A 6,965-nucleotide genomic window follows, 5' to 3' on the forward strand; every position below is an offset into this window, starting at 1 on the left:
AATGGAAGATTTTAAAGTACCTAGTTGATGAAAACTGTTGGTTTTACAAAATAGCGAATTTTAAGTTCTGCATAAAGGTCATAAACTCATGGTAAGAATAAACCAATATTGTTTTCTTTGTTGCAGATATTCGTATTAGTTTATTAGTTGGTGGTGATAGCATGGAAACTCAGTTTGAGGAATTATCCATTAATTTATCCCAAAACCCTAATATTATAATTGCAACTCCCGGTAGACTCGTGCACCATTTATCTGAGGTTGATGATATGTCACTGTGCACTGCGGAGTATGTTGTTTTTGATGAAGCAGATTGTCTCTTAGGCATGGGTTTTGCTGAGCAGTTGCATAAGATCCTTGCGTAGCTCAGCGAGAATCGCCAGACCTTGCTTATTAGTGCAACATTACCCAGTGCTCTTGCAAAGTTTGCCAAGGCTGGTCTGCAAGACCCTCGGCTTGTGCGTCTTGATTTGCATATTAAAATTAGCCCCAACTTGAAGCTTATGTTTTTCACCTTGCATATTACAATCTCTTTAGATTTCTGTAAAGAGTTTTTTGATTTGCTATTTCTTGATTGAATTTGGAATTTCTTGTTGGCATACCGTATAGAGGTTTTGAAGGAAACATTTAATAATTATTTGTGAGTAAATGCTGATTACTTCCTTTTTATGAAGATTCCTTTTGTTTCCCTTTGTTTTGTTTTTCTTTTTGTTTTTTGTTTTTTTTTTTATATAAGAAACACAAATTTATTAGAGTTATTATGAGGTTTCCTTTGATTGAGAGTAATTCAACAAGAAAGCTAATTGGTGAGAAAGTATCAAAGAGTTAAACCCTAAGAGCTGAGCTTTAAATACTAAGAATGGTCAAATAGTAGTTGAAGAAGCATATTCTTAGTAATTGTTTGTTTGTATCTTGCATCCCTTTTCCCAGCCCATTTTTCCAATTACTGGAAATTTTCTCAGCTTACCTGAATTCATTGTTTCAATTTAATATTTCACCTTTATATATTGCATTCACATTTGGAATCACACATCTTAGCATTACAAACATAATCCTTACAACAATTTATAGTTAGATATCTAGGTTCATTGGGATCACCATCTTCAACTTAGTGATTCTATATAGTTAATGGTTAGTTGTCTGGTGGAAGTGACATTAAGGTGTACCTATTGTGGGGGGTTTCAACAAATTTATTTATGAAACATTGAATTCTCATCCATTAAACTATGCATACTGAATATTACACTTATAGAAGATGCAAGAAATTTGTGTGCAAGAGCCCTCAAGTCAAACAATGGAACAAATGTCGAAATCTGAGAAAATAAAAAAACTAAACAGAAATTATAAATCAAATTTGTATACAAGACCCTTCAACTTTGTTGTTGAATGATGTAGATTTTACTACATAAAACTTTGAGTTTCGCTGGCATTTTAGAACTCAACAAATACAGGTATTTGATGTTAAATCAAATGGTTAAAAATTTTAAATCCAGTTGATCTACTTCTATTGACCGTAACTTGAAGGTTGATTATCTTCTTTGTGTTCTGAAATGCAAGCTTGGATGTCTTTCAAATGCTCACATCCAAGAGCCACTGTTCATTTGTGTATTTTATAATCCAGTCTCCTTTTTGAGGATTGGTTTGAGGATTGAGAGATTAACAGAGTTTAGTGTCGCTTAACCTAAAAGGAATATATAAATTGTGTTCCTTATAATTTTTCAAATGATTTTAATGTGAATTACATATTGGAGGAAAGCATTAAGAAAGAAGATAAGGATACTCAATTTTGATAATAATTAATCTTTGGAACCTTAAGTCCATCGAGTAGGGCATTGGATAGAGTAGTTTAAGCTTGTGTCTTGTGATGCTTGTGCCATAAAGATATGAAAATTATTTTACAAATAGATGTCTTTTGATGCTTAATCCATTTGTATATAAATATGATCTACTGATTGTTTTCCCACTTCCCCCACCAACCCTTCCACCGCATACCCAACTAAAGCACCAATCCATGATTGAAATGTTGATTTTGTTCTAGTCAAAAACCCAAATTGAAGTACTAAACCAATGGCATTTTGCTAAAATCATTATATTAACTTAATTAAGCACTCAAAAGAGCCTAAAGTTCATGAGATGGTCTCATAAGCCTCCTAAGTTTGGATAGGAAAACTCATCCTAATTTGTTGTTCAAACCCTAACCAATTGAGGTTCTGCTATGGGTTACAAGTATGAATCGATCGGTGGTTGGACTGGAGCACAATACAATTATAGACTTGAGGGCCAACACAAGTTGATACGAAGTATTTATACACGGTGGGGTCCAAGTATCTGGTCATAGACGTTGCATATCACGATTTCATGCACCAGTCGATCATATGAGCACCAGCACAAAATGGTCTCATACTAAGCACATCCCATTTATCATTGTTCTTTTTTCTTCTTTTTAAGTACAATTCATCAAACTAAACAATTTTACAAATTTAATAATAAACAAGAAAAAATAATCTAAAATAAATTTTAAATCCATAAAATCGAAGGAACAATAACTATGTGCAAGGCATGTGTTCGATTGGTTAAAAGGTTCAGCATGAGTACGGCACGGACATGAGGTGGATCTAGGCCTAGATGTCTGCTATTTGGGTTCATCACGATTATAAAGGGTCACCACGAGTATGATACAAATAGGACCGGTTCTAGGATTTATGAGGCCCTAAGGCCATCCACAATGAGGCATTGATTTTGATTTTGATTCCAATTTATTGGACTCAAAACTAGAAATCATTACTCATAATGGGCTGGAGAGTGATTCTTATTTGGCCTGATACCAATTAGTGATGCCCATATATAAACATCACTAATTCCGATTCATATTCATTGTGGGTCGGCCCACGTGAAGAGAGAGAAGAGACAAATAGTGTCAGATAGCTGATGTTGACGCGGAGCCCATGTGTTTGGCCCATCATTAATTCATCCTTTTGTTTTTTTGGCCAATCAGAATTCATCATTTCTTTAATTATTTGTTTAAATTAATTAAACTACTGGAAAAATAAAATTTGAAAAAATCCAGAAAAATTTGAAAAAATATTCTAAAAATTATGATATTGAATCCAACAGCTATTTTCTCATTTTTTTTTTCTATAAATACCTCCTTTACTTCATTAACCTTTGAAATGAAATAAATTTGTGTGTGAAATTTTGGTTTATTAATCTTTATTAAATGGTACATTTGATCAAGATAATTTATTTGTAAATATATGTAAAATTGGACTCTTTTTAAAGATTTTATTAAAATAATGACATTGGTATCATTTTCATAAATAATTACCTTATAAATTAAAAATTAATGATCAATTAATCAAGATTAGGCCTAATTTAATTTGGTACAATAATATTATTCTCAGCCCCACTGCGAATACAACAAATATAAAAATCACTCTCAACACTATTCAGATAGGAATCAGGTCACTTTTCAGACAGAAATCAAAATCAAAATCACTTCATCACTGTGAAAGGACTTGGCAATGAGTGTATTCAGCATAATATTCTATCGACTTTTATAAACCGTTTTTAAGTGATAGACTTTTGTGAAGTTAATAAATTTCTATTGACTTTATAGACTCCATCAAATTATTAGAATTCTAAAAAGATAGAATTTTGTAGAATTTTATTGACTCTTGTAGAGTTTGGCAGACTTTTTTTATGAAATTATATAATTAAATTTTTTTTATAAAACAATGTATGTAAGATCAAATTGACGTCAAAGGTTGAACTTCAAAAGAAAAACCCATTTTCTTTCTCGTGAGCCCTAGCTATCAACCTTTATTGCTGATGCTTCTTCCACGTTTACTGATGCATGATCCATTGCAAGTTTCTTGTGGGTCTCTACTAATGTCTTTTCTTTCAAGTTTCTTCCTCATCTATCTATTTCAATTTTTTTTCTTTCTAGTGTTATCTCTCTATTTTATTTGTTCTAAAGAACTTGTGGCTCTTTATTCTTAATAACAACTTTTGATTTAACTCACGTCTCTATTCAACTATTTTCATGTTTGTAGTTCTACACAAACAGACATCAAGCCACCAACTAATAGAAAATCCTCAAAGAGAAGATCAAATTATTAAATTAAGGGCAATAGAGTGCTCAAATTTCAAAGTCATGAAAACAAAGATTTTTGACGTCAACAAACAGGCTTAGGGTTAAGTAGAATAAGGGGAAAGGAAAGGAGAAAAGGGAGGCTGCAAAGAGAGAAAAAAAAAATGGCTGCTATTTGCACACCCTTTTTCTTCTCATTACACACCATAAACCACTTTTTAATTTTTTTAATTTCTTTCTACACACCCTCAATTTTACCACATAACCTCACCTAAAAATAAAAAACCCTAACAGCCACCAAACCCAACCCATCCCTTGTACACAGCCACCCACTGTCGGATTCGTCGCTGGAGATGGCAGCTCACCTCTTCCTCCCCCTCCCTCTTTCGCTCATCTCTCACCTTTCTCTTTTTCACTCTCTCCCTTTCTATCGGCGACCACCCATTTTCTCACCATCGTCGACGTCTGCCTATCTGGAGTCTGCAGCAGATCAGAGAGAATGAGAGAAACAAAGGAGAGAAGAGTAAGAAAGGAAGAGAGGAGAAAGATAGGGAATTAGAGAGAGAGAGGGAAAGAGAGAGAAAGGGAGAGATAAAGGATTAAAGAAAGGGAATGGAGGCCTGCAAGGTTGCCGGGAATAGAAGCGGTGCACGGTGGGGTCAAGTTGGAGGTGGGAGGGGACCTAAAGAGAGAGAGTGGCTAAGGTAGAAATGAAGAGAGGAAAAAGAGAGAGAGAGAGAGAGAGAGAGAGAGAGAGAGAGAGAGGGGAAGGAGATAGGAGAGAGAAATAGAGGGAGGTGGCGGGCCAGCCGGCCAAAGGGGTTGCCGACAGTGTCTGGGTGGGGCGAGGGCGATGGTCGGTGGGGCTGGGCAATGGCCATGGGACTGGGGCAAGTGGCTGGGATGGGTGGGCTGGGGTTTGGGTTTTTTTTTTTATTAAAATAAAATTTGTCCTTATGGTAATTTTGCATTGGGTGAGTTTTGTCATTTCTTAAAAGAAAGCTACTATTTGCATACTATTTTCTCACTTTTTTTCTTTTCACGCCTCCACACTCCTCTTACAATTGAATTTTCTCATACACACACCCTCCCAATTACCATAATATCCCTATTTTATCCATTTCAAAAAAAATTTCACCACAACACACCCTATCAACTCAAAAAAAAAAAAAAACACACTCAGTCCCTCCCCCTTCCTCACTGACCACCTCCTCCTTTCACCTAGCCCCTCTCTCTCTCTCTCTCTCTCTCTCTCTCTCTCACATTCCCTCTACCCTCTGAATATCCACTTAAAAAAAAAAAGTTAAAGGTTCGGCAGACTAGTGCCGAAACTAGTCGTTTTGTTTGGCATTGGTTCACCGAAACTTGTATTTTCATTCGACAATTGTTTGCCGAATAAAACATGATTGTTCGGCGGATACCTACCGAACGTATCCTGGATGTTCGGCGGATCAGTGCCAAACCAACTGCATTTTTTTTAAGGTGGATGTTCAAACAGAGAGAGAGGGAAATTGAAAGGGATTTTTTTTAAGGTGGATGTTCAAACAGAAAGGGAAAGGGAAAGGGAAAGGAGAGAGAAGTCGAAGAAAAGAGAGATGAAATGTGTTAGGGGAGGGCTTTAGGGTCTTTTCACAATAAGGAAAATATGTAAAATCACTAATTAAGTGATGAGGGGTGTGCAAAGAGACGAAAAGTGCAAATAGCAGCTTTCTTCTTAAAATAGGCAAAAAGGGTGTGTAATGAGAGAAAGAGAGGTGTGCAAATAGCAGCTCTAAAAAAAATATTTTAGTATGAACTTCTAATAGAGGCATTGTCGCTTAAGATTTTCATTAATTTTATTTATTATTAATCTTAAGCATTTCTAAGTAGTTTTACAAAAGGATAAAGTTGTAATATCATGGGTAAATAAGAATAATCACTGATATCTTTTTTTAATTTTTATTAATGAATGATTGTTGGTCATTAGATTTAAACTTAGAATCTCATTTCAAGAGTTGGAGATTAACTACCACTGCTAGTGACTATATTGAGTGGTCATTGAAATAGCCCCCTAGCTTTTTTATTTACTTACTAGATTACGTAACAATATAAACGGACAAAACCACTTGCAAGAGTAGGTGGTTGTAAGCCTATAATAGCCTAATTAAACAGGTTATGCCAGGTTCAACCTGTTTAAGTTGGGCTCATTCGTGCTTTCGTGCCTTCGTGCCATGCACATGTTGCCTATATAGCTAAGATCTAGGTTTGTCACAGCCTACAACCTAGGGCCATTTCACGCTCGTGCCATAACTTAAACGAGTCGACCCACAAGCTTTTATTTTTCTTTTAGTTATTTTAAGACGAGAAAACTTATCTTATAATTTTTTTTATAATTGTATATTAACATTTTTTGCTTGGTTGTGAATTTCTTTACATAGGTGAAAAAACAATGGTCCACGAGTCGTGCATAGTTCGAACCTATTTCATGCTCTTTTTCTTGCGATATTTAGCTCATGGTATGTTTGATGGGCTAAAAACTTTGGCCCGAATAGGCTATTTACTCATGTCGTGCCTTGCTGGTTTTAATAGGCCAGCTTGACACTAGTTTTAATAAGAAGCAAGGAAGACGAGGTCGCTCTGCTTCGTAGACAAGGCTCCTTCCGTACTTTACTTACGAGCTCGCGTAGTACTCGCCCCTATCTCTAAAGGGGCTTATGTGGGGTTGAGTAAAAATATCGATACTGTACCGGTTTTGATACCGAAAAGTACCGATACCGAAAATACCGATGAATTCGGTAACGGTACCAGTTTACAAAATCCGATACCGACAGTATACCGATACCGACCGTATATTGAAAAAATATAATTATAATGATTCATTTTTATACATTTCTATACT

This window comes from Dryas octopetala, chromosome 8 (genome assembly GCF_963921425.1).
Source record: "Dryas octopetala chromosome 8, drDryOcto1.1, whole genome shotgun sequence".
In the NCBI taxonomy this organism is placed as follows: domain Eukaryota; kingdom Viridiplantae; phylum Streptophyta; class Magnoliopsida; order Rosales; family Rosaceae; genus Dryas; species Dryas octopetala.